Below are 9,047 nucleotides of genomic sequence, written 5' to 3'. Positions count from 1 at the left end.
CAAAAATCTCAAAGTATGTGTTTTGTTTTTGCATAAGAATCATATGATAAATCTTACCATATGTAATATCCTAACATCAGAGTTCCAATTATGGTTCATTTCACCTTTTATCATGATTATATTTCTATGCATAAAGTGTAGCCACAGTGAATTTTTAATTTCTTCATAAAATATATATTTTCGGTTTATACACTGATGGTGTGTTATGTGTTTTAAATGTGGTTAATCTCTTTCTTCTGTTTTGATTAATTGAGGTAGAAAAGTGTGGGTTATTCACCTCATAAGGCTTCATTCACACATAGTATTTTAAAATCGGCACTTTTGTTTTTTGCGCGGAAAAACGGAACAGTCGTACATGCGCACAAAACATGCATGTTTTTCTATGCACTTGTGGCTACAAGCACGGTCTTTTGGGGGACAGAACACGGTGAAATCACCAAGAAAATTGCGCTTGGACTTTTTGCCACGTTTTTGTGTGCGCATATGAATGCGCACGTGTGAACGAGCCCCATAAGAATATTACTTTTTTGTTTTGCACGTATAGATACACGTGCAAAAATGCTAATGTGTGAATGGAGCCTGATGTGTGATGGAAGAGTGAAGGAAAGGGTGGAAGAAAAAAAAGGAGGGCGAAAGAAGGGGGTTGGGGGGGGGGGGTAGTAAAGGTTAAGAGGAGGTTAAAGGCATAGGATGAAAAAGAGGGATAGATGGAACAAGAGGAGATATTGAAGCATCAGAATTGGTGGAGGAGAGGCCTAAGTTTTCCCAGTATTACACCAACCATTGGGGGTAGCTTCAGATCTTGATCTAGTGGGAAGTGATTATATTTGTGGGCTCAGTATTTATTGTAGGTTCGTTATACCCTAGTTTTGCTAGTGGAGTTATATTATTTTTTTTGTTTTTCTTTATTTTGCTGGCCTATGGAGTCGCTGGTCCCCCTCTGTGCAGCTCTGCTTATGCTATGGTTCGATGAGGCTTTGCTGTAGGTGTAAAGGGTTTTCCCTGTGTTACTTCCAGGTTCTCATCTTCTTTCGTTTGGATGATTCCTGATGACCTGGCTGAAAAGACCCTGTGTAAGGGCCCATTTGTGCTGGAGGCACTGCGGATTGCTTTTGGCCAGCGGTAGTTTAAGGCGGAAGGTGCTGGGGGCGGAGTGTGCGGTTTCAGGCCTCGTTTTGAGTGCGCTGCATTTCTGGCAGGGGACAAAGCTGAACGTCTCTACCACTGTGCGCTTCCCTGCACGAGGACACCAAATCCAGCTCTGCACTCATTGCCGGCTACTAGTGATCCAAGACAGTTTGGGAGAAAAAGCTGCTGCTGCCACCATGGAAAATTGCAAGCAGATCAGTGTCGCATCCAGAACCAAGGTGGTGGTAAGCAGTTACCATGCTGTCTGGGGGTTCTGTCTGAAACGGTGGTCAGCATTAAGGAGGCACTAAAAAAAGCTGTCACCCAGTGTCTGTTCCACAGTCTGCCCCAGCTCCTAAGCAAATTTAGGGGAGCTGCAGCAACTGTAACATTATCCTTCCTTCTGACTATAAGCCTCTTTGTGAATGAAAAGGTTTGTTACTAGTGAATCCTCTAATCTTATCAAAGGCATTTTTAGAATGAAGTCTGAAATGGTAGCTACGGTACAGGCGTTTAGGAATGTAATCTCCGAATTGTTGCCTTCTTCCTCTGCTCCTGTAATCACCGGTCCTTCAGTTTCTAGCTCAGGGTTGTGGGACAGGCCAAGCCAGTATCCATTTTGAAGGTATTGGATAGGGGGACATCAGATAACGGTTCTATTTCAGATAGTGCTCTGGCGGAAGGAGAAACGGTAAATGAAGATGGGGACAGCACCACTTCTAGACGCCTTTTTCCGTTAGAAGAGATGGACTATTTGTTGCAGGCAATTTACGCCACTGAAAAAATTCCTGATCCTACCCACGAGCTATTTTAGTTCAAGATAGAGTATACATTGATTTGCTTGAACAGCAAGTTTAGTGTTTCTTATCCATTAATCACTTAAGGGTTTAGTTGCTAGAGAGTGTAAAGAAGCTGAGCGTAAACTGTTATCTTTCAGATCATGGAAGAGGAACTTCCCCCTATAGCAAAGAGGATGAGGAAAAATATTTCAAATGTCCCAAACTGGGTGCTGCTTTGGCACAGGTCTCTAAAAGAGCAGATCTATCTTTTGAGGATGCTGGAAACATTTAAAGATAAAATGGACTGGAAGGCAGAAGCTTTGTTACGAAAAGCCTGGGATGTTAATGTAGCAGCTACCTGTGTAGCCAGGAATTTAGATCTCTGGCTAGAAAGGGTTTCTCAGCATATCTCAAGGTATTCTAGGTTGCCATTAAATAAAAACCCAGAGGAGGTTTGCTCTTTAATACTCCGGAGCACTCCAACAAGGATTTGAAATGACCCCATAAAAAAGGTGAGGGGGAAGACTTTCTCTTTTTCCTTTCTCAATAAGAAAAGATTTCAGAAAGTCTGTATATTTTGGACGTTTTGAAAATGGGTTATCGTGAGTTTCTTGTAGTTCCTCCTCAGACCTTTTTTCTTGCAAAACTCCCCAAAGATCAGGTAAAGGCCTCAGGCCTTTACTGGATTGTATTCAGTCTCTTGTTTTCCCAGTTGCAGAAAACCAAATGTTCCAGGGATTTTATTCCCATGTGTTCCTAGTTCCCAAACCTGGGGGCAGATTCAAATTGATCCTAAACCTGACAAGACTGAACCAATTCTTAACCTTCAAACAAGTTTTTCGCATGGAGAGCATTTACTCTGATTTGAGTCTGGAATTTAAAGGATGCGTATCTTCACATCCTGATTTGCCTGGAGCATCAGAAATTTCTGCGGTTTGCTATGCAAACAGAGAAGGGAGTTTTCCATTGGCAATTCCGGGCTCTTCCCTTTTGGACTTTCTTCAGCTCCAATAATTTTCACAAAAGTATTGACAGAAGCGGTAGCTGCTTTGTCTTCAGGGATTCTTTGATTCCTTATGTGGATGATATCTTGATTTTTATGCATCTTCAGCGATGGAAGTTTTACGGAGTCTGCAGAAAGTCAGGGAGTTGTTGGAAAACCTGGGATGGATTTTAAATCCGGAAAAGTCGATTGATCAAAAGTCAGTTGATTTTTTTTGGCTATCGGATAGATTTGGTACTTTATAAATGTGTTTCTTACGGAATAAAGGATTACAAATATTATATGCCTAGCACAGGAGGCGGTTGCCAGGGAATTTGTGACCCTAAGAGAAATAATGAGGTTGTTGGGGGTGATGGTGATGTCTATCACTGCTCTGAACTGGGTCCAATTGAATGCGAGGCCACTTCAGACATTACTATTGTCTCAGTGGGACAGGAGGAAAGAGTCCTTAAACTTCAAGGTTCAGTTGCCAGTGGAAGTGTGGCAGTCTTACCTAGTGGATGGCGCCAGAAAGGTTGGCGGAAGGCAGACTGTCGATTCGGGACATTCCAAACAAGATTACCACAGATGCCAGCTCTTGCGGTTAGGGAGGTGAGAGCCGCTGTTTCCCGGGGGAAGGAATGGTGATCCTTAGGCATAGATATGTTGGGCTAAGATTGGACCTTCAGCCTGAAGTATGCCTTCCCTCCTCTGTCTCTGCTTCCTCGGATTCTACAAAAATTGAGCCACTCAAGTTGGTATCCCATCCTGATTGCCCCTTGATGGCCCAAGAGGACTTGGTTCACAGATCTTCTATTGAGGTCTGTTCTACCTCCTTGGGGTCTACATCCCATGAAGGATCTTCTGTCCCAAAGACCAGTGTTGCATCCAAACCTGAATTGTTTTCGGTTGATGGCATGGTTCTCGAGAGGAGATTTGTTAGAACAAAAAGGATGTTCAGATAAGGTGACAGGCGTTCTTATTTTTAGTAGAAAGTTAGTCATTAGGAAAATTTATGCCGAAGTGTGTAATGTCTTTTTCTTTTTCATGTGTGTGCAGGAATATGGTTACCCCTTCGGTTCCTGTGATTTTTTTTTTTTTTTTTTACTTTCAGGTGGGCTTTGAAAAAAAACTTTTTGTCTTTTTGGATAAGAAATTGTTGGAGGACCGATTGCATGTCCCACTCAAAGGGTTTACTCCCTGGGATCTTTGCATGGTTTTGGGTGGCTCCGAGCATCCATTGGAACCGATTTTCTAGCATTTCTATTGAGTGGTTGACAGTGAAAAGTTGTTTTTGTTAGCCATTACCTCAGCTAGAAGAGTTGGAGATCTCCAGGCATTGTCCATTTTAAGGACCCTTACGCTGTCATGCTCTCAGAGTATTCCTCAGGCCAGACCCTTTTCTATTTGTCTAAAGTATCTTCTTCCTTTTTCATAGGTCCAAGGAGATTCCTCTGCCTTCCTTTTGTGACAGTCCTCAGAATTCTAGGTAAGAGGTGTTCCATACATTAGACGCTGTCTTCTTAGATATTTAGAATTTACTAAAAATGTTTGTTTTGAAAATCCAGTTATTTTATTTGTTTTGTTTTTTGGTGCCAAAACTTCTACGACCAGATGGATTAGGCCATTGTTTGTGTATAGATCAGAGAATCAGGTTTTTCCTAGTTCAGTAAGGACTAAGTTTTTAGCCATCTCCTGGGTTGAAAGAGTTGGGACTTTGGTGGAACAGATCTGCAGCGCAGCTGTTTGGTCATGGCAGGATACCTTCCTCAACGATTACAGAGTGGAAGTTCTGTCACAACAGGACTTAGTTTTTGGGAGAAAAGTACTACAAAAGTACTACAATCTGTAGACCTACTCTGAGAAGGTAGGCTTCTGTGTGTGCGTGCTTGCTTGCTTGCTTGCTTGCTTATCTCATCTCAGGTTGCCGTCCTGGTAGATGATTGGAGAAATGCTCCTTTAGACTTACTGGTAATTATTTTTCTATGACTCTTCCAGGCGGCAAGCCTATTTCCCACCCAGAACTATTATTCTGTGTTTTTGATTTTGGGTGAAGGTTTTTCCCTCGTGCACTGGTGGAGGTAGTATACTTTTATTTCAACTGAGGGGCAATGAGGGTGGGAGATATTTTTAACCGGTTCCTAATTGTGTTTCCTGTAGGAGGAGCCATTCATCTTTCAGGTTGCCGTCCTGGAAGATTCATAGAAATACTGTTACTGGTAGGTCTGACAGAGCTTCTTTTTTTTTTTGGTTCCCATTTGTGACTCGGATTGTGAGTGGCACCCATTGATGTGAGGATGGCATCAGAAATGTGGCAATGCTCTGGGTATTGCTTCATATTGGCCGTGCGATGGCAATGGTCTCTGGATCAGGGCACTTATCAAGAATGTTTCCACTTAGCACAGTGATTTTTCTACAAATGATTATTGCAAATTCTGAAGTTTCCAAATACCAAAATTCCCAGTTCTGTTTCACACATTTCAGTTTAAATGAGTTTTTGTTGTACTAACTTGCATAAATGACATACAGTACAATATTGAGATCATTCACCGCAACTAGCTCATTATGCAACTGACTACTGACCTAGTATGTTCTATGCATTGACTAGTGTATCATTTATTATTATTATGGGCCTGACTATAAATTGAAATGCAAATGGTAATTTTCTAATTACATAAGCAGTCAGCAGGTGGAGCTCTCGCCTCTTTCTAACATGCTTTTCACATGCATGTCCAAAGCTGGCCAATCTAATTGGATGCAGGCATTGTTCAGGTATTTTGAAAGCCAGCGAGGCTCACTAGCAAGATACTGAAGCTTGGCCCAGCAGATGGTTCCTCCATCCACACAGTTTTTAGCATAGATGGAGGAATCTTGCACCTTTTTCCATCTGACAATAGAAAATCTGCAGATAATCTATAGGTGTATGGCCAGCTTTACTGTTATCAATCTAAGATCACTGGGATGCAGCACATTTTTTTTTTTTCCTTTTTAAGGAGGCCCCATTATAAAGTAAGGATGGTTTAAATAAAATTTGAAAATAACTTCGATAAGACTTGGCATTCACATTTTGCTTGGTTCTGGCCTGGCCTGGCTGTGCAGAGTTCTGGCCTGGCCTGGCTGTGCAGAGTTCTGGCCTGGCCTGGCTGTGCAGAGTTCTGGCCTGGCCTGGCTGTACAAAAAGGTGTAACAGTAATCATGCAAAATTAGGGAACGAAGCCCTAGTTGGCCCACGCACCGAAACCACAGCCATTAAAAGTGCTAAACATGAGGAAGGTCCAGCAGTGGGGAATGTAGTACTTCACATTAGATGAATGAAGTAATAAGGGGGCAGATCCATAACAGGAAATATAGAAAAATATTAAGAAGCAGAATCCACAGCAGAATTAAAGTGTTCAATCCAAACATCCCACACCTTAGGAAATGTATTCGGGTCAGGACCAGCTGTGGACACGTGCTGTCTGAGCCAATAGTGATGAGTAGTTTCACCTTTTTAGCAGCTGCCATTCCCATAAGGCAAGCACACCTACTGGTACTTGAATGCCCTCAGGTGGGGTCTAATGTAGTTGGCTGGCGACTGCCCAGAGGAGGACTCCTGTAGCTCCGCCCACAGCAGTGACGCGACACTCCTCTGCTCAGCCTCTCAGCGCCGCCGACGTCACCTCGCATGAGGAGAAAAAAATAATTTGTCGATCAGGCGCAGAGCCCGCATGATCATAGGCCGGGGGAATGACAGCTCAAGTGAAGAAATCATTAGTTCTCTATAAAGCCGTGTTGAGGGTGTCTTTGTCCAAGCCAAAATGGCCGCCGCCGGCTGGAGACTCAGTCCAGGACAGTTTGTACTCTAGTGTCCAACAAATCGCTTCTATTTACTTACAGTGCAGTCTGTCCTGCCGAAATGGCCACCTCCAGCAAGAGCCCCAGTACAGGAAAGTGTATTCTCTAGTGTCTGGGAAATGTCCTTCATTTACTTGGAGTACATTCTGTCCTACCCAAAATGGCCGTCACCTGCCAGAGCCTTAAGTTCAGATTGGCCTCTAGTGTATGGGAGGTAACCTAGGGGATGATGGGAGAGGACGGCTGTGTATGAGAGGGAGATAATGGAGGAGCTGAATAGATATATTAGAGGAATCGGAAATGATATAATGAGGGGGGTGGGGGAGACATTTCAGTGTCTGGGGAGAGAGGGATCTGATGAGCTCTTCGAGAAGGAGATATTATACAGGATGGCGGAGATACAGGCGGGATGGAGGAGAGAACAGAGTGAGATCTAGCTGCGTATAAGGCCGGCTCCATTGAACAGGCACCAGTAAGTAAGGGCCTGTGCTGCTGAGATGGCAAGTGGTGTAGTTTTTGCCACTTTGCCAGTATTGTATTTATAATCTGATTGCAAGTGTATATTTACTTCTTCATATAGAGTATTAGGTTAAATCATGATCTATAGTATACTACATACATAACATGTAGTTGTACTATGGATCATGATTTAACCTAATCATCTTAGCAGGGGAATAGGGGATAATTGAAGAGTATAATTGTAAATGTATTGTCTGCACTGTTTTAGCAGTATATACTCTATATGTACTACATATAGAGTACACACTGCTAATACAGTGCAGACAATACATTTACAATTATACTCTGCTAGCATGAATGGATTAAATGATCTGTATGTAGCCCTGTACTAGGGATCATTTAATCCATTCATGTTAGCAGAGGATAATTGTAAATCTATTGTTGCAGTGCACTCTATATGTACATGTACTATATACTACATATAGAATGCACTGCAACAATAGATTTACAATTTTCCCCTGCTAACATGAATAGGTTAAATCATGATCCATAGTACATAATATGTAGTTGTACTATGGCTCATTTAAAGTCACCTGTCCCTTTTAAGAAAAAGTATCTAATTGGTATCGGCAAGTACATGAGGGGAAGTACTTGTACTTGGGCCTGAAAAAGTGGCGTTGGGACATCCCTAGTTAAAAGATTAAAAGCCTTGCTTCTGCATTCAAATGTTAATCAGAAAAATACAATCCTCAAATTTCAGTCCTAAAGAAGGATATACACTGTTATATTTTTTCTTGTTCAACCTGTGGGATGAACTAAAGAAATATAACAGATTCCGCCATCCATGCTGAACAGCATGGATGAATGAATCTTCGCTGTGAGTATTCTGACAGTGTCACCGGCCGCTGCCAGAATACCAGAACATTGCCGCTGATTGTAGCTGTTTGGCTGAGGAATTTCCAACATGTTCTTTCTGCAAAAGTCAATCTATTGTTAGGGAATAGGGTCACCGAAGGCATGAATTTTGGCCGACTCCTGCTGAATACGCTAAAAATTCACTCCATGTGTACCCAGCTGAAGTCTTTCTAGAAGGTCAAATCACTATGAAGGTACTCAAATCAATTATTTGTCATTATGCTGTGTGAATGGGAACACACAACTAACTTATAGAGGAGTTTTCTAAAATTTGACTGCAAAAGTGTAAAAGGAACAAGGAAATCATCTGCTCTGCATACCCATTTTTCAGTGTTTTCACTACCAAGTGCCATGAATGACGATTTCTATGACCTATGTATCTATAGTGTGTTTTATAACATGTCTCTAGACCAAAGCTAAGAGCCTATAGCTCCTCATTTCGCATTTCGTTTTCCCAATTAATAGGGGATAGTCAGGGCTTGACTAAACTTATACTGGACTTGCCTGATATAGCAGCTTGTACCCTCCAGTAATTGTGGTATAGAGGTCCTCAGTTACAGTTTGTGGCAGTGAAGCCATTGAATAGCAATGAACTAACCAAGCAAAGTTCGGTCTGCTAAACGTTCACAAAACACTCAAGAAAATCCTCAACCACCAGGTTTAATTTTTTTTGTCTGGCCTTTTCAAAAGGCCAGTTTAAAGCTTTAAGTGCAAAAAAAAAGACACTGGGGATTGTTTGCACATGCTTCTCTGAAGATTATATTATATTGTATATTTTTCTGACTCGTTCTTTGATTTATGTATTCATTGTTTGCTACCCTGTAGTTTGTTTTAATACCTCAATAAAAACGAATTGACTGTAAAAATGTAAAAAGAATGACATGGGTAGCTGGGTACTGCTAGAGGGGGGCATGTACCAATGAAAATATATTTTTTCATACCAATGCCAC

Source organism: Nanorana parkeri, unplaced genomic scaffold (assembly GCF_000935625.1).
Source record: "Nanorana parkeri isolate BGI_ZX_2015 unplaced genomic scaffold, ASM93562v1 scaffold836, whole genome shotgun sequence".
Lineage (NCBI taxonomy): Eukaryota > Metazoa > Chordata > Amphibia > Anura > Dicroglossidae > Nanorana > Nanorana parkeri.
The sequence above is the reverse complement of the archived record's forward strand: the minus strand, read 5'-3'. Positions refer to the sequence as shown.